General features: G+C 32.7%; 1 pseudogene; it reads right to left on the reverse strand.

Annotated features, from left to right (window-relative positions):
- Positions 1–882: 882 nt before the first annotated feature.
- Positions 883–3,651, reverse strand: LOC149530202 (GDSL esterase/lipase At5g03610-like; annotated as a pseudogene).
- Positions 3,652–20,958: the final 17,307 nt, after the last annotated feature.

Below are 20,958 nucleotides of genomic sequence, written 5' to 3' on the forward strand. Positions count from 1 at the left end.
ACGGCAAGATCCTATTCGATCATCAAAATACAAACAGAAACCTCCAAGACTTCCTAAATTAAACCACAATCTTATAATTAATTGAAATCCAATGATTGTGTTTCTGAGTGTATTGTAGGATTTGAGCTCTCAAAAGATACTTATCCTTTGTAGTGGTTCACTTCCCACAATCTACAAGTCATGCAATTGCAAGAGATTGGATCATTTTTTAAAATTTGCTTATTATAGATTGTTCCAAAAATTATTCCCTGTATGTCACAAACTCAATCTTTCATGAGCATACCACTTTGTTTGTCCAATATCTATATTGTAGATAAATAGTGTTACATACATGGGAGATGTTATCCACTCATTGAATATCTCACTCAAAACTAAACAAGCTCCAACAAAAAGCAACTTCAATTTTCTAAACATAGATAACAATACTCTCATGCACTGCAAAATGTTATTTAGTTATAGAATGACTCATTCTCTCTACCTAAATAAACTAAACTAAATGTGTAAAATAATACACCCGATCCAATTGAATATATTTTAAAATCTAGAGTAAAACTATGAACATTCCAATATTTTCACAACTTAATAATAAATGTACTATAATAATAAAAAATGTAACTCTAATATGTTAAGACTTAAAGCTTAATATAGTAATGTTTTATCTAAGTTATATAATATTATTATTAAGATATTTTTAACTTTTTAAATTGACAACTACGAATAAATATTTTATTAATTAAAAAAAAATTAAAAATGAATAGATCCAAAATCACACCCTAAAGTCAAACCCCATCAATCCAACCCCCAAAATTACACCCTAAACTGAAATCCCATCAATCCAACCCTAATTCAAAGAAGAATTGAGAATAAGGGACCATTCGTGATCTAAATTTCAGTGTTATTATTCACTTTTCCATGTTTTCTTTTTTGTGAAAATTTGGGAGGATAAGAGTCCAAGCCCAACCTCTTAGAAAGCCATTCTACTAGTGATTGAAGAGGAGAAGAAGAACCATCTTGAACAAACCCACAATGAGAGTAGTGAAGATTTATCATCACTTTCCATCCCTTCTAAGTAGGATGGTACCAATCAAAAAAGAAAAATTCTTCTTGAGACTTGCACAAATGAAAAAGAGTTCTTCCTTGTTCATCATAATCAGCACACCCAACAATGGAGCTGCTCATGTTTCCATATCTAGAATAGCATGATCTACTCGTCTCATGGATTCCTACTCAATACACAATATAGAAATAAGTCAATCAGTATCCTCATGTATTTATGTAATCCTATAATTATGGCTCTTAAATAGATACACTATTTAGAAGGAAAACCTGAAAAAGATAATCTTGAAATTCTTAACTACACTATAATCAATGTCTTTACCATATGCAAATGGGTTGAAGATAATATGAGAGAAGGTTGCAAAGAAATCAAGGATGAGGAAGTTGGCATCTTCAAGCTCCCTCAACTCTGAAATGGCTTGTGATAGATATTTTTTGTGGGTGGAAACTAAATCCATTGTTGTGTTCAAACATACTACTCCAGACTGTAAGTAACCTGGTTGGCAGTCAAATGGCATGTTATTTGATACCAGAAAATTCCTTAGCCCAAGATTATATAGCTCTGTGAGTTGCAGTTTCATCTCTGCTACAACACTCTTCACAAACTTCTATGTTCCCTGTAAACATAACCCTCAATCACATAATTTTTAAAATCAAATTTGAATCATCCTAGTACAACATGACAATTAATAATATCATATTTTCACAATCTATTTCAAAAAAATCTTTTTTGTTTCTGGATTTGATTATGTAATTTTTTTTAGTATTAATGGATCGCACTGTGTGATCCATCATCAAAATGAGAGAAGGATGTAAGATATGATCCATCGTCAAAATGAGAGAAGGATGTAACATAATTCTTTCATCCTGATGATAGATCACAGAGTGGATCCAAAACGTTGATACTAAAAAAACTTCCACAATTAAACCTAGAAACAAAAAAAATCATTAGAACATAGCAAGTTTGGTGATATTTATTCTTACCACTGTGGTAACATTTGTAGCAGCATAATCATTTCCATTCAAAGTGAGAAGTGCTATTGAGTGCTTTAGATGATGAGAACCATATTTTTGAGATACAATTGAATCCTTGAAATTCCCAACTTGGACACTCAGCTTTGGAACTCCAAAAGTATCAAATACCCCACTGTATACTACTGCAAAGTTTATGCCTTTCCTTGCTTGTATATGATGGTTTGAACTTTTCAAAACCCTGTAGGTCACTGGAGATGGAAGACCTAAGATTTGGGCTGCATAAATTTAAGAAAAAATGCAAACTCTGGTAAATGCATTCACTTGTATATTTAAAACCATGGAAATATAATCATAAAGAAAAGAAATATTTTAATCAATGAGAATAGATTTTTACAATCTATGACAATTATTTGCAAGAGCTTCTAGATTTGATATTGTATAATTTTTTTAGCATCGACATTTTGAACCATCATCAGGATGAAATCAAGCATAAGAGAGATGAAACCAAGCATAAGAGGCCACAAGAAAAGAGATACACAATCATAGAGCACGGAGTTTGATTTGAAACATCCATGCTTAAAAAAATATACACAATCAAATCCAAAAGCTCTTGTAGATAAGCATTTTAAGGTTAGTAGATTAAGGAAATAGGATTGTTCCGGTCCATGGCTCAAAGTATACAAGAGAAGCACTACTGGAGAGAACTTGTCATAGTTATCAAGACTTTAAAATTGAAAATTGCTTGTTCAATTTTAATATAATTGTATCCTGAAGAGGGCATCAATTATGAGGAGTTATATGGATGGATTGAAAAAGGATTTTCAAAGGATCCTATAGTGCAATCCTAAAGGGTCACGATTTTTCTTTTTCATATGATTACTTTGAAAAATTTTGGCTTGCCTTCCAAATGCAATTTCAATAAGATTTTTTTGATAGGATTTTTATATCTTGTAAAATTTGGGGGAATTTGTAGGTTCTAAGTGCAATATATAAATATACAAAATTGCAGACGAGGCCCTTAAGCATTATTATACTTAGAAAATTAGAAGTAAATACCATGATCTATAATCATTATATAATTAGAGAGAAGTCAAACATATACCTATATTAGCTGATGGTGTAAAGCACTTGGAAACCCCAGTACATAGCAATGGAAAAGTTTGAGGCAAATTGACTTCTATTTATATTGCCTATCCAAATATTTTGGGCTAAAATATGCAACAACAGTTCCTCATATGAAAAATAGTTTCTGATATGGACCTTTGAGATCATTAGAAATTGATTTTGAGAAAGATTACCTTAAATAATCAGTAAGAATTCTTCCAGATGATACCCTGCCTGATGGGTGCCCAGGCCAAGTGATACCATATGGATATTTCCATGCTGAAACTATGCTATTTTTCATACCAGGATAGTAATTTCCAGTGTCTGCATATGAATCTCCAAAAACAAAAAGATCTTTTGTTTCATCTCTACTGCATATGCTTACAAAAACAACACTTCAATCAACGACCACACTAAAATTATATACAAATTTTGCAATAAGAAAAGCAATTATCAATCATTACCCATTAAAACTGGTAGAAACACCAACAGGACTGATGACATTTTGGTAGTCATTTTTCATGACCTTCTACATCTACGGTCAACAAAGTTGATTGTTTGGTTTATATGGAAAAATCATCTGGCTTGTTTAGTCAAGACCAATGTCTATGAAGTTTTCAAAGACCTTCTGGAGGAGTTCAAAATTAGAAGCTTGAAGATTGAGTTTACATTAAAATCTCAGGAAAAGTAGAGAGATGTTGTGCTGAGTAAAATAAAACTTCTTCCAATCAGTAACCACACTAAAATTACATCCAAAAATCTTAATATGATAAGCAATTCTTAGTCATTATCAATTACCAATTACCAATTACAAACAGTACCAAGAATATTGATGACATGTGGGCAACCATATTTGATGACCTTTGAGATCTATCATGGATAAATAGCATGATTACACATGTCAATTAAAGGTATGATGCTATAATTTCTTCCATTTTTTCATATTTTTGGTGGAACATGCTACTTTATGCTAAAACCTTCATACCAATATATAATAATCAACTAATTAGTACTGATCTTTATATCTATATCATCTAACATATTTCAAACTTTTCATAGGTTGCAAGATACATCAAAGGCAACAAAGGTGAGGCTGGAAAAGGTTAGGCAGCACAGACTTGGCTTTGGGGGATATTCAAAAATCAAAGCACGCATTGTAAGTAGCAATAAATAAATTGCAAAGAAAATTTATTTATAAAATGCAAATAATTTTGTTAATTAATAAAAGAATGTAGGGTGCTGATTTTAATTTGGATGCCACAGAAGAACACAAAAAAATTACCTTCAAGCAAGGCTATGCAGCGGTGGCTGAACGCCTATGGCAAGCTTCCATTGCCCCAACCGAACAGTCTCTTGCATCATGTACACAGGTAAATATGCCAAAAAATATATTAGAAATTGAATACTTGAGCAATAATTTATTTGATAATAATGTGCATGACATTGCAATGTAGCCTGTTAATTGTGACAGAAATCATATGCAGCATCATGAAGCCCTTGATGTGCATCGTACTATCGATGGAGGTGCTCATTTGTTATTTAAAACTAATTATGTAATTATTAATACAATTTAACATCTTTAATTGAACTTGGTGTAACCTTTTTGTGTTGAGGATATAGAATCATGTCGTGTTGAACGAGTGCCAGAGGATGTTCAGACTGATCAGCAAGTAGATCATGTCGCACATTCGAGTAAAGAAAATCTATGTTTTGTTCTTTTAAATTAATTTTTTGATTTATAGTTCTTTTACTTAAATAAAAACTTGTAATTCACTAATATAAAATGGTGCGAATTTAACTCATGAAGTACTTGATATTGCAACGGACCCCCCTTTGGTGCAGCGACCTCATGATGTTCCTGAACAGATGAGGAGGAGACATGTGTTAGAACCAATAGAGGAGGGGGATGACGAGGACATTGATATTCCTCTTAGAAATTTTATGAAAAAAAGAAATGGCAAGAAAGAAAAAAAGATATGATTATTCATGAATGACTTACTCTTGAATATTGTTAATGAATATTATTCATCAATGTTGGGTGCTAATGAATATTGTGTTAATGAATTATTCATGAATGACTTACTCTTGAATGTTCTATGTTAATGAATTATTCATGAATGTTGTGTGTTTATGAATTTTATGTGTTGATGAATGTTATCATGTGATTAGAATGATTGAATGTTATATTTCAAAAATGGATGAATTGAATGTTATTAAATGTTAATGGAGAATTTAGAGTGATGTTGGGGGGGGGAGATGTGGGCGGGCAAATGAGCTTCCACCTTCACGTGGTTGGCCCTATTAAGTAAAGAATATTTAACTATTCTCAAAACCAAGTGAAGCTCAAAATTTATAGATAAGCTTATATTTAATAGTGACAACCAATTAGCAAGTCAAAATGAAGTTCTTCGTTACAGGTACCTTTTTAGTTTTTAAAGCACGATGTCATGTTTTACTATTGTATAGTTTTTTTTCTAAAGTTAAAGTATTCTTTTAGTATGTATAACAACATAATTTATGACCATTTTAGTAACTATTCTAACATCGCTTTATGACAAATCCTATTTTGGCAAAGATGGCAATAAGTGGTGTTCTCTATTCCTTGGGAGATTGGATTGCACAGGTTTGTATCTCAACATCATTTGCATGTGGTAGAAATGCATACTTACAACCATTTAATTCTACATTTAAAAACATTGATGATAATATTGCTTGTTTTAATTTATATTTTTGTCTATAGTCATTATAAACTTTGCAACCTTAGTCAGCTTTTATAGGCTATGAAGAACATAGTTGAATACTACAATAATTTTGTGTTTAGGCAACGATAGCGATTCTTCTAAGCCAAAAGATGAGACAACTATGTTTCATCTTAAGATGGTAGCAAAGTTATTCATGTATGATTCCTTTCTTTAATGGTGATTTGGATGTTTGACTAGTTCTAAATGTGTTGCTACAGAGCCTATTCAACCTTGTTCGTGTATACTAATTTTTTGTAGTGTAAAGTATATATTCAACATCTTTTTGCAGCTCAAATGTTCAAACAAGTTGGGAAATACTCTATCCACATGCATATTCCATAGAAAACTACCTTTTCTTGTCTTCAGTAGCCTTGGTTTCTTGGGCTTTTCGCTATGGTCAAGATCCTTCAAACTATTTCGTTATAAAAATATCTTGTGCCAAGATAAGTATTGCAAATTTGAAGGTAGTTTGACAATAACTCATAGCCATTATTTTTTAATAGGATCGGTTGATTTTGATTTTAACTAAATAAATATCCATCTCTAGCAGTTTGGTCTGAAGCATGCTAATGGTTATTTCTTTTCTATCCTATATTTTTAGTTTAGAAATGCTTGTTGGTCCTGATGGTCAACTTCCTAATAAGTTGCGTAACTTGGAACTAGGTCTGATAGAGCATGTTAGCAATGAGATAATGGACCAGGATCCCAATGTTCGGTGGGATGATATTGGTAAATTTAATATGGCTAAATGAATTGATGATAATATTATTCATGTTTATTTCTATGTACCCATTAACATTAATATTTATTTTTCCAAAATTATACTGAAGGTGGGCTAGAGCATGCCAAAAAGTGTGTGATGGAAATGGTCATATGGCCTCTATTGTGACCTAACATCTTTCAAGGTTGTCACTCTCTAGGAAAAGGGCTCCTCTTATTTGGCCCTTTTGTAAGTTAGTCTAATTTATTCTTTGTTCTTTATATGTTGGAAATTCATTTTTGTTTACAATAAAGTACATTTAATTTGCTCTTAGGGTACTGGAAAAATGATGATTGGATAAGCTATGGTAGGAGAAGCCAAAGCTACTTTATTTTATATTTTTTCCAGTTCGTTGATGAGTAAGTGGCCAAGATCCTAATAAAATCATGCTTTCAAGTTCTTTTATTGTTTTGATTCTTGAATGCAGAAAGCCTTGTATAATTGTTTTTCTAGGGAAGCACTTGTGCTTAATGGAAGTCTTACATAATAAAGATAACATCAAAAAATATAACAAATGGTTTCTATTTGTGAGAAATTAGACACATATAAGGATTGCATGTGCAGGTGCAATTTCTAAAGCATATACCATGGCAGGTGTTAATGACCAACAAATTTCAATAACAAAAAAAAACATTTTCCTAAGATTGATTGCTAGAATTAAATATTGATTTAAGGGAAGAGCACAAATTGAAATAGGGTATTGGGCATCTATTATCATTTACTTTTTTGTTTTGGGTGACAATAGAATATTGTTAGATTAGGGTATTGGGCATCTATTATCATCTACTTTTCTATTTTGGGTGATAATACAATACTGTTAGATTAGGGTATTGGGCATCTGTTATCATCATATTAGAACATGGAAAATGGTGTGAAATTGCACTTTCCTTAGTCGTGGTTGTATACCTGCTGCACTCTTTCATTTGAAAAATGAATAGAAATACCATATCTAGTAGCTTCTCTATGTTGTATTCATTTATTGGTAATGATTCAATGTCATGCCATTTGATGGTAGCTTCTAGAGTTTCATTTAGTTGTGAGGTGTGTCTTATCTTTTCAAGTTTGTATACTCCATTTGGTAGTTTGGTATTAATTGATGATGTCTAGGATCTTCTACCTTCACTGTAGTCTTCAGCATCATCCAACTTGTTGTTTGGTATTTTCCATGTTATCCTCTATTTCCATGGTCTTCAGCATGGTTGTGTATTTTATCTATCTAGTTCAAAGACTCTATGCACCTAAGGTGGAAGCCATTTAGAACTAACACTTGGAGAGATCATGTTTCCTCCCGTGAAACTAGAAAATGTCATGAGTTTAAGGTCAAGAAGGAAGAATTCATAACATTTTGAGTAGCAAAATATGCTTAAAGATACATATTTAGTTGGTTCTTTGGTCAAGTTTCTTATTTCAATTCAATTGATTTTGGTTGTCAACCAAATTCCTAACTCCAATGTATATTGTATTTTAGTGCTACATTTTCATAGGGATCTAAGTAAAATGACAGTTGACTACTTTAGTTTTATTGATGCAGCTAAACTATGAGTTCTTTTTGTGTTCTTGACAAATCGTAAGCTTTCAACTTTTGTGAAACCATTACAGATGCAAATGAACAATTGGTGAGGTGTCAATTTTAAGGAAATTTTTTGTTTCTATAACGTATAATTCAATTTCTAGAAATATTTCATCTAGATTGTTAATTGATAGATTGTTAGACTTTCATGTCATTTACTACGTTGGTTGGGTAGTTCTCCTTGCATTTGTAAATCATAAATCTTGCTACAGTCTTTAGCCTAATGACAGTTTGGTATTACATCCAGGGCAATAACATAGTTGACTTAAAACTTTGCATTAAAGAAAACATCAAGGGATAATATTTTAATTGTGGATATTTGTAAATTATGTTGGTTTTAGACATAGTTATAGTTATAGTTATATATGCGCTATTATGATGATGTGATTGGGACTGTAAGTTTTTTTGTCACATTTATTTGTTTAAAAAATAGATGAAATTATTGGCTTTCATTCCTAATAAATAATTATTTCCTAATTTTATTCTTCCCTACAAGATCCAAAATTTAGACACGCTATGCCAATTATTGCAAAGCCTTTTCTCTAATAGGAGCCTTTTAAACTGCACAAAATTTGAGTTATAAAGCATAATTACTCGGTGGAGACTCAGGATATTGTGCACATTTCTTCCTCCTTCTCATTGTTTTGTATGAAATAAATCATGTGACAAACGAAACAATGGTGTGGAGGTAGAAATGTGCACGATACCCTGACTCTCATGCACCGAGCAATTATGCTTTAGAATCAAGTTTTGTGCAGTTTAGAAGGCTCCTATGAGAGCAAAGCTTTTACAATAACTAGGATAGCTCATCAAAATTTCTACATATCTTGGTCTCAATTTTGATGCAAATGCATAGAAAGGGAAGGTGTTTTGGTCGCAATTTTGACACCAAACTGGTCACCTTTGACGTCACTTGTATGGCACCAGCGTAGAAAAGTAAGGGGTTTTTGTTGAAATTTAGATGCCAAATTGGTGTAGGTTTACGTCAAAATTTTGACCAACAACACCTGCAAATGAGGAAATAACAATTCAGGTTGGACTAGGGAAATAGATGAAATTCGCGTCACTAAGTCCACCTTTATGAAGTCAAAATTTTGACGCAGAATGTATGTGACAAAAAATCAATGAAAAAAGACTGACAACAAGCTTGGTCACCTTATCGACCTACTCTTGTCAAAATTTTGACCTTTTCACATCGAAACTTAGGCCTAAATTTACTAGTGAGAGGATGCTACTTGTCTAATTGTAAAGATTGATGACATGTGGCTATGGCACAAAAGGTTATGTCATGTTAATTTTGATAATTTGGTTAGTATCAGTAACATGAGAAAAGTTAGAGGTTTTCCTAAGTTGAAGAAACCTAATAATATAATGTGCAAACAATGTCAATTAGGCAAAATGACAAAGTCAAATTTTAAAAGTAAAACTCATACCTCTAAAGGAATACTAGAGATTTTTCATACTAACTTGTGTGGACCAATTGAAGTGCAAAGCTACAAAGGAGATAAGTACATTATGTTGTTTGTTGATAATTATTCTAGAATGATGAAACTTATATTTTTGAAACAGAAATCTGATGCTTTTCAAATGTTCAAGTGGTACTTAGCAAGAGTTGAGAAGGAAATAGGTAAAAGTCTAAAATGTTTATGATCTGATAGAGGAGGAGAATTTACATCAAATGAGTTTGAGATGTTTTGTAATGCTAGAGGAATCAAAAGACAAACATCTACCCTTACAACTCCTCCACAAAATGGAATTACTGAAAGGAGGAATAGGTTTGTAATGGACTATGCTAGGACACTCATGATGGAGAAGAATGTTGTTTTGAAATAATGGAGAGAAGTTGTAAGTACAACTATCTATACCTTGAACATTGTACAAGTCAAGAAAGGTGCTCATTCAACACCTTTTGAACTATGGTATGGATACTCACGCAATGTAAAATATTTTAAGATATTTGAAAGAAAATGTTATATTCTCAAAGACTTCAAGAATGGTAAGCTAGATGCAAAAAGTGAAGAAGGTAAATTCCTAGGATATTCCACAAGAAGTAAAGCTAATAAGTGTTTAAATACTGACATTAACAAAGTTGTGGAAAGTGAAAATGTGTAATTTGATGAATACACAAAAGTATATGAGGCTAAACTTATGAAAGGACACAAAGAATACAAATAATTTGTATAATTTTAGGAGGATATGTCTGTTGAAGAAGATGTTGCAAATCAAGCTACAAGCTAACAACAAGTTTCAGTGACTGCCAAGTCACATACTATGAATGTTGTGTTGTATTCATGAACCAAGCTGCATTCAAATATTGTGTTACAAAATGAAGTTGGAGCACATTCTGATTTTGAAATTAGTATATATATGAGAGAGATGTTGAACTACCTAATAGATATGTACATAGTGACACTGAATTTGAAAGACCAAATGGAGAAACTAGAGATGAACCAAGATTGTCCAAATATGTCAAGAGACATCATCCTGGTGCACAAATTATTGGAGATGAAGATGCTAGACCAACGACAAGAATAGATTGAGAAATGATACATGTTTACTAAGCATGAAAGAACCTAAATTAGTGAGAGATGCCTTAGAAGATTTGAATTGGATTAAAGCCATGGAAGAACAAATTGAAAAAATTGAGAAAAACAAGGCATGGACTCTAGTTCCTAGACCAAAAGATAAAAATTTGATTGGCACCAAATGGGTTTTCAGAAACAAGCTAGATGAAAATGTTGAAGTCACAAGGAAGAAGGAAAGATTAGTTTGCAAAGGATATGCACAAGAAGAAGGAATTGACTACGGAGAAACTTTTTCTCCTATTGCTAGATTGGAAGGAGTAAGAACTCTACTTGCTTATTCTGCATACAAAAGTTTCAAAGTTTATCAAATGGATGTTAAATCTACATTTTGAATGACATATTAGAGGAAGAAGTTTACATATAAAAACCAAAAGGATTTTTTGATGTTAACAATAAGAACATGGTATATAGATTACACAAAGCTCTATATGGTTTGAAACAATCACCAAGAGCTTGGTATGAGAGACTTCATAATTATCTTGTGAAGATTGGATTTGAAAGGACTTATGATAACAACAATCTATACATGAAGATAGAGAAAGGCAAAGGTATTTTGTTATCTGAAAGTTATGTTGATGATGTCATATTTGGAGGTCAAGATGCTTTATGTAAAGCTTTTGCAAATGAAATGAAGCAAGAATTTGAGATGTCTATGTTTGGAGAGATCAAGTTCTTTGTGTGTGTGCAAGTATATGAGATGAAATATGGTATATACACGACCTAGTCAAAGTATGTCAAGAAAATATTGAATTTTTTTGGATTGGAGGATTTCAAACCAGTAAGTACACCTATGGTGATAGGACATAAATTGTCAAAGAATGATGGTTCAGCAAAGGTGAATCAAACATTATGTAGGTCTATGATTAAAAAATTACAATACGTAGTACATAGTAGACCTAATATTGCATTATCTATAGGGATAGATACAAGATCCTCTGCTAATCCCAGGAAGAATCATTTGATGGTTGTAAAGAGAATAATGAGATATCTAAAAGGAATAGAGGAGTATGGTCTATACTATAAGAAAAATAAAAAATTTGAATTAAGAGCCTATATTGATGCCGATTGGGTTGGAAACATTGATGACAAAAAGAGCACCAATGGAGGAGCATTTTTCTTAGGCAAGAGGCTGGTTACATGGACTAGCAAGAAAATAAATTGTACTTCACAATCTACTGCTAAAACTAAATATGTTGATGTTGTTGTAAATTGTACAAACATTGTTTAGATCAAATAGCTACTCAAAGGTATGAAGGAAGAGATCACTAAACCAGTGACACTTTATTGTGACAATACAAGTGCTATAAATATATCAAAGAATATTGTGATGCACACAAATACTAAGCACATTGCAATCAATTATCTTTACTTGAGGGAATTAGTTCAAGATAAAGAGGTGAAGATGGAATATGTTAACACAAAAGAGAAAATTGTTGATATCTTCACAAAAGCATTACCTAAGGATGCTCATGAGTATCTAAGAGGTAAACTAGGGGTGATACCACTATCAGAGGCTATCTAAGTAACAAAAGGAGTGCCCTGCATCAAATAAGCTAATTTTCATATGTTACAAATTGATGCAGTGGATCTTACTTTAGGAGCTGCCTAAAGAAATCAAAGAGTTGGAACTTCAAATCAGTCACAAGCAAGGTGACAGAGGAAGAAACTGAAGAAGTTTATATCTACATATTAAGATGTGAAATCTTTGGCATTTTTGTCAAAGAGGGAGATAGTTATTGAACATGATTAGGAGAAACATGATCAAGAGAAACAAGAGTTAAACTGGTCCTAGAAGAAAAGATATATAGCTAAGAGGGAGATAGACAATAAAGAAAAAGAAAACAAGGGAGAAATCCTAACACACCATATGAGGGAGAAATGTATCTATTGATTACGTCTACCTAGCAAGAGGAAGATAATGTAGAGGGAGATATAAGAAGTAATTAAGAGAGAGTCATAAGGATGACACAATAGAGTTTTGTAACCTATTCAGAAGATGGAAGTTGTTGATAAAGATATTTCAATATATTGAATTATTTTCTTTTTGGTATTTTGTTGGTCTTACTATTTTAACGTAGTCAATTTGGTTGATCAATTTGGTTTGTCATCAATGCTAAAGAGGGAGGTTGTTGAAAGAGGAAAATTGTTCAGAACAAATTGATACAAGTATAATCAATATATTTCAATTATTGTCTTGTCATTGATGTCAAACCTACTATTTGTTGATAAGACAACTGCTTATATGATTTAAGTACTATCACTTATTTTATTGATGAAGAGGATTTGGTCAAAAGATGTAACAATAGCACCTAGAGGAAAGGTTGAGTTATGCTATGTAAAGGAGTACAAGAATTAGTAAAGACAATGATATCATAATGCATTGGTAATCTACTTTAAGGTTGCAAAGGTTGGCTACTCTAAGCAAGTTCAAAAGAACAAGTTAAAAAAGTTTTTCTACAAAGCTTGACCAAGTGGATAGTAGGTGTCGAGAAAAGTCAATGCAAGCCAAGCAAAAAATTAGTTGGGAACTGAGTAAAAGTCTATTCTAGTGTATGTCAAGCAAAATAGTGGATGCCAAGTAAAGTTTAGTTGATGTCGAGCACCAGTTTACTTTAGTTCATGTTGAGTTATTTTCTAGTGAATGCCAAGAAATGAAATACGTGTCGAGCATCAGAAGCAAGTTAATGTTGAGTGGCTTTATTATTGGAAAGATCATGAATTTGATGGATTTGAGCCAACAAGTTTATTTTCTTGGATTGTGTAAACCAGGTGGAATATAAGATTGATGAGCTAGTGGCATAGAATTCAAGGTAAACTATTTTGAAAATAACTCAAAGAGGATTGAAGGAGAATTTTCTAGAAGTGATATGGAGTGAGAGGTAAATTCATTGAATCCTACTTATTCTATCCTAACCCTAAATTGCAAGATGGATAATGAATGGTAAGAATCTTAATTTTCTATTTATAGGTATGGTTGGTTAGAAGCAAGGGTTTTTATGTGTGAGAACCTAAGGAAGACAAGAAGTCAAGGGCATTACTTCATCAAGTGACCAAAGAGAGGAGTTTGCATTGGCATGTTAAGAAAGAAGGCTTAAGGGTATGAATGCTTGAATGGTGAACAAGCTATCAGAGTTGAAATGTGTGAAAGCCAAGTAGAATGGATGACTAAAACATAGATTTGTAATCTGCAAATGGAGTCATAATTTATTATCAGATCAATCCTTACTATTACTCTCTAATGATTGCATCAATTTAGGGTAAATCCTTTGGATTAAGGTTGACCTAACAATCATTTGTAAATCCTTTAACTGAGTGACATTCCAAGTGAATGGTCTAAAGTCCTCTAACAAGGCTCACTCCTAACAGGGTGATTGAAATCCTTTAATAGGGTGACATTTAACAATGTGTATTATACCTTTAATAGGGTTGGCCTTTCACAAGGCATCACTTTAGAAGAGTGAAAAAGAGTAGCATGTTACTAGTGGTTTTTCCCAAATTGGGCTTCCACATAAATCATTGTGTCAAGTGTGTTGTTGAATTTTTTATGTTTCATATTTACATTTTTGCAAATTGATTTGATAGTAACCTACAAGATTTAAGTGATTGCATAATCTTATGGATGCATGCATGATGATAAATGTTTTATGGGTTCACTAAGCTATGAAAAGTTTTATTTATACATCTAGACCTTGGATAACTAATTCCCCCCCCCACCCCCCTGCCCCCTCCTCTCTCATTTATTCTAAAGAATTCCAACACCACCTCTTGAAGTAAAAACCAGAGCTATGGAACATATGTTGAAAACATTGTAGAGGAAGATGGATATTATGGATAACGGAGTTGATAATACTAAGAAAGGGTTAAAGAATTTTGCTAATCAAAGTTGCTCCGTATCAAAAGTCATCGTAGAAAAAATCAAGAAATTTTTGAATAAGCTAGAATAGGGGAGATGCAAGAGCACAAAGGATAAGAATGAGGATCAAGGACCTAGCAAGCACACAAGAGAAAATTCTAAGAAGACAGAGGGTATGGATGACAAAGAAATTGATAAACTGAGGACCTCTACTACCAACATGAACATCCTAGTTGATCAAGTTGTTGAATTATTGAAGACCTTATAATTGTTCTGATGTTCTCTTTTTGTTTTCATTTTAGTGTCCTTCTTTCTATTTGACATCTTACGATATTTTTTTGTAGCTTGGCTAGTTGTATGGTGTTGAGGCACATTTTCTCATGGACTTTCTTTTCTTATCTACTAGTTACTTTGTAAAAGGTTTCGGGTCCTTTCAAAACCTATTTTTACTTAATCAAAACTATAAAGTTAACCTATTAGGGTTACAATGTTTGATCATAAATTATGATCTACCCTATGATGGGTCTGCCCTATTAAAAGATTAAGGGACTATTAGGTCTCACCTTGTTAAAGGATTTTACACTCACAATGAAGTAAGGACTCTGTTAGGAGATTTACATAGGCCTATTAGGACCAATCTGTTAAGAGATTTACCCCATCTCAATTAATAATAATTGATTCAGTAACTAACCCTTAGTATGCTTTGCAAGCTAATATTGGGTCTCTTTCTTGTTGTATCATTGGTCTAATTTTCCTAATCTGATAACTTTGTTCAATCTTTCATTGCTTTGATTTCTCTTTGTCTTCTTTGCTCTTAGACTTTTCCTTCTTCATACACTCTTAACCTCTCTCTCATATGATTCTAGGGGTAGAATCCTTCTCAAATAGATGTATTGTGAAGGGTCTTGATCTTGATCAATGGTTTACACTTCACCATCTTTTGTCATTTACATCCCTTTTTCTAATTAGTTGAATTTCTCGTCTAGGGATCATTACCTTCTGTAATGATGCATAATCAACATCTTAGATGGCTCTTAAAATATTAAATTTCATAGAAAAGTCAGCCAAACTAGTATACATATGAGTTTGTGCCTTACAAACTCTCATATCAAAATTGAACTACTCGGCACTTGAATGTTCTGACACTCAGCCATGCATAAACCTTCATGTTATTACTCAGCTTCTATATAATTATTTTCTTAGCTCTTGATAACTTATCAGTATGCTTAGGCTTCATTGTATTAGTCAATGCATATCTCTTCTCAATCTCTGTTGAATGCTTGGTAATCACTGTTCTTCTTAGTATGAGTGTTATATGCTCGACCTTTACTAGATAACTGGGTCACAATGATAACCTAGTAATCTTTCCTATTAAATGACTAAGTATTTGGACACTAATTAGAAACATTGGCTTGGAGATCAAAAATCTCCCCCTTTGACATTAGTGGCAAAAACACTTTTTCATGAAATAATTTTGTTCAAAAAAAATGTATACTCCCCTTGAGACCATAATGTGATCCTATAAAAATCTGATATCTAATCTTTGATCTACATATTGACTCTCCTTGTTTTACTCTTCCATATCCTCATATATCATCTTCATTTCCCCCTTTATATTCATTCCCCCTTTTTTTTTTCACTGATGGAACTTGGGGCTATTGGGGTTAGCTAATACTTATCAAAGATTTGTTGATGACTTGCCACAATATTGACATAGCCTTTGTTCCATCTCTCCTATACATGTTCCAAAATTTGAAATTGAATTTCTAGCTTGAAAGCTAGATCAATGAATCCTATAATATTAAAAAAATGTGTCTCTTTGTTCAAAATATCTCTAGTAACAGAGCTTACCTTATGAATTATCTCTATATGTGGCAATAAGTGAAGTTGAATCAATGTCAACTTGTGTCTTATCTCTATATCTTTAGTCATCAGCTTGGATAACCTCTTTTAATTGAATGGTAGTTCATGACAAGATGATGAGCTTGAACTTGCATTCTTTCCCATTGTAATAACATTATCTCTTATATTCACATGTAATAGCTCTAATGAGTGTGTAGTTTCTATTGTAAAGAAATCTATATCATACAATTTTAAATATAAAGAATTGATGGTCTTTGAAATTATTTCCAACTATGTAATAGATATAGAAAGCTTGGTTTGTCTTTGTACAAGTTCTTGTGAAAATTTATGTAACACTTTATGCTCCATTCTTCTCTTAGACCATTGTAATAACTTCTCATTTATCTCTATGTCATCTATCTGAATTTTGTCAACTACATACACTAACTAATCAAAAATTGTATGTTGATTGTTCACATCTATGAACCAATTGTATCTATAAAAATATCTTTTACAGTATGAAGTACCTATATTCTCTTCTACTCCCTTCTTAGCTATTCTTGTTTTTCCTTATGACTCAAGAAGATTTTCAATTCTTGCATTTTCTCTAGCACAAGATTATTCAAATCATATGTAGGTAATGCAACTACCTCATTAAGGTTCACTGAATCATCATCTTCCTCATCTGCATGAGTCACATCTTGAGATATGGAGGGTGTATCACTTGGCAATGATATTTGCAATTTCTTCTCCTTTTCACTTGATATCACCTTTAGCTACTGCACTAGTGTAGAAATCACTTGTTGCATAAGTGTCACATTTGTTGGTTTTGCAGCCTTTGTACTCGATAGTTGAATAAGAGCTTGAGTAGCCTCTTGCACTTTCTAGTTGATTTCATCGTCTACTAATTAAGTGCAAGAACCTTTCTCAAAGTTTTTAACCTTTTGCAAAATTGGTATATAATTTGGTCACATGTATACAATTAATGCCTTTCTAAGTTGCTCAGCACTTGTATCCTCTATAGTTGGTGTGACATTAAAATCATCACTTGTATCCTCTATAGTTGGCGTGACATTAAAATCATCAATCTTCTTGACTTTAAGATTTGGATATTCAAATATCTGTAGCAAAATTGGTTTATTACAGAGTTTTCTTGGGTCCATCTTTAAACTTTGAATCTCTTCTTCTGTCAGTATGTTTGGATTAGGTGGAGGGGTGTCAATGTCATCTTCAATTGTTACAGATTCTTTTTGTTCATACTCATTGACAAGTTGTTGGATCTCCTCTGTCAATTTGGCCATTTCTTGGTTGTATTCATCTTCAAATTCAATAGCATATCAACCCTCCCTCATCTCTACAGATGGAGTAAGCACTCCAAATGCTTCTTTCCATACTCTAATGTTATCTTTCTCAACTTCATGAGCTTTAGTCTTCAAAAATTTGTATGCCCTATCCCTTGGCATAAACTTCTTGACAAAATCTTTAAGGGCTATAGACATGTGTGTCTTCCCTAAATATAGCATAACTTGTGCCAATGTTGTTTCTTTTATTTTCTTTTCAGTGGATAATGCCCATTTCCACTTAGCATCTACTCTTTTGTACAATCCCACTATAACTAGTTCCTAATTCTAGGGGTGTGCACCTAAACTTGATTATCATATCAATCATTGCAGCTTCAAACTTAATTTGATCATCATTGTTCAAAGAATCATATTGAATGCCTTTGAAATCTATTATGCTTTCTGATTCTACTAGTTTTGCACATACCTGATCCACAATCATTGGAGGGAATTTGTTCACTACTTGAAGTTTGGTGGTCTCATCAGACTCAATATTTTATTCATCTATCTCCTCCTCTTGTGCAATGATCAGCAGTTTCCTTGGCTTAGCTTGGACTTCAGTCAGTTTCCTCCTCTGTGATGGACTCCTTGTGAGTATCTCGCGAGGAGGTTGTACTAATCTCTTTCTCGTGATGATCACCTTTCCCTTTGGCCTTTGAGGTGTCACTTTTCTTGTATGTCCTTCTTCAAGTCTTCCTACACCTTGGGTTCAATTATAAAAATCTTCTTTTATTTGGTGGCCCTTGGCTTGACAATTACAAGCTCTTTTCCTTTTCCTTCCTCGGCCTTTTAGAGTTGTCATAATCCTTCTCCTTGTTCTTTCTTATTGGCATTGGGAAATTTACTTTTCCTTTGTTTACCTACCTTTGGTGTGCTAGATTCAGTAGTCAGCTCGACAATAATAGTCTTGTATGTGCCAAACTGTTCGACACTGGCATCAATTTCTTCTGCAAAGAGTGTAGTAATTACATCATCCACATTTACTTGATAGGGCATTGGCCTTATCCATGCTACCCTTGGTAATACTATTTGTGCATATGAAAAATCTCTATCTACAATGAAACATATTTCATCATAATATTTATCTACAACTAACTTTGGAATTCTCTTTATGTTCTTCATTTTAACTTTGAATTATTCAAAGTAGTTATCCATTAATAACTCAAAATTCTCTCCTAATCTATTTATTAGGTCATTCAATTTCTCCATAATAGTTCTATTCCTGTCCCATCCAATTGTTTCAATGGTAGGAAAATGATTATGTACATAGAAAAATATGCAAACTAATAGGGAACCAAACTTACAAGAGGTGTTGTTTTCTTTTCTCATTACCTCTAGGTTCTCTGTAAATTGGTGTAGTTGTAGCTCAGAAAGATCATATGAATGATCCTTCTTCACAATTTTATAACCTAAATCAACTGCAACATAGGGCATTTTGTTCAATCTTCTTGATTGATAGAACTTGTGTGCAATCACACGAACAAAAAAATAAATTAATGGGTCCTCGATGACATCAACTGGCATACCACAACCATTCCACTTTGCCTTGGTCAAGTTTTTAACCTCATTCCTTTTTCCACCCTTTAGGCTCTTCAGTCAATCCAAAGTAGGCTACCCAGTTACCTTGTGAATTATTGCTTGGTTAATTTTTATCAACCTACCTTCTAGCCAAATTTTCACGTTATGAACTCAGTTGAGCATGATCTTGATCTATTCGACCTTGAAAACTTAAGAAAATCATAGGAAATGGGTAAGCCCTTTCACTACAATGATCTTGAATTTATCCTTTAGGTTTCCATCAATACATAGCTTCTCATAAGCTTATTTTATATTAGAATCTCCAAATTCTCCAATCTTTTATTGATAGAATGATTTTAGGTCCAGGTTGAATTGATGATAACACTCCCATATCATCAATAATGATATCAATGTTCACCAAATTTTTGAAGTTCGATGGGAGACTTTGATCATTCCTAATGATTTGCACACTGCTATCTTTCACCATTTCACTTCTAGATGCCATCTTTAACTAGGGTTTTAAACATAACTTTCACAAATATCTTCATTGAATATTTTAACTTGACACTAAGAATGATACTTACTCCACTTCAAAAACTTGTTGATAATCTACTCAGATTCTTTTCTCTATTTCCTAAAATCACTTTTATCACCTTAAAATCTTCCCTTAAACTCTTTGAACGCTTAGTGGGTGCAAATGAATCACCAAATTCAATAAATACCTTTGATATTTCAATTTTAGGTCTATAATTAATGTCTTTGTACTTTTTTGGTGTATGATAGCTAGCTCGGTCTACACTTTGGCTCAGTCAAGGTTGTTCACTCAGTCATAACCAATTCACTTAGTTAGTAAGTTATCTTCCTTGATAACTCAGTCTATACTGCAAGGCTTGATCAATATAGACTATACCATTGGTGCTCGATACTTTATGACTTTCTATTTCTAACAATTATTAATACATCCTCATTTATGTAGATATCACTTTGCATCACTTCTATGCTAGGAACTAATGTAAAATATAACATTGAGTATATGGTTCCTACAAGCCTCCTTTTCTTTAGTGAGATGTGGTGTGATCACTTGATGCATCAGATTAGGTGATTGCAGTTTCTTCCACTTTGTTGCTTCCAACTCTTACTATCTCTATCCATGTTTTCTTTCCTTTAGGTTTTTCATTTCCATTGCTTGGTGTTGGTGTTGGTGCTGGTGTTCTAGTTTTGCAATTCCTGTTGATGTGTCCAACTTTGAGACAACTGAAACATACTATCTCCCCATTTAACTATTTCTTGTAATTTCCTCTAAAATTTTCTTTGATACAATTTTCTAGAATGTGTCCATGTTCTCCATAATAGTGACAATTGTAACATGTATTGTTATCCCAATTGTAGGAATTTCCTTTCCATGTTGTATGAGTTTGTTTTTCAAGTGACCAATTTGACTTTTTCTTAAGTCTACATTCATGAGCTCTATGTCCATACTTTTGATAATTGTAGCAATGATCCTGGAATTTAGATGTTTTCCTGGTATAGCCATTTTCCTTTGATCTACATTCATGTTCTTGATGTCCTACTTTCTCGCAATTAAAACAATTACCACTTGGTTTAGGTTTAGGA

Source organism: Cupressus sempervirens, chromosome 11 (genome assembly GCF_028749045.1).
Source record: "Cupressus sempervirens isolate cs-2001-9-10 chromosome 11, ASM2874904v1, whole genome shotgun sequence".
In the NCBI taxonomy this organism is placed as follows: Eukaryota; Viridiplantae; Streptophyta; class Pinopsida; order Cupressales; family Cupressaceae; genus Cupressus; species Cupressus sempervirens.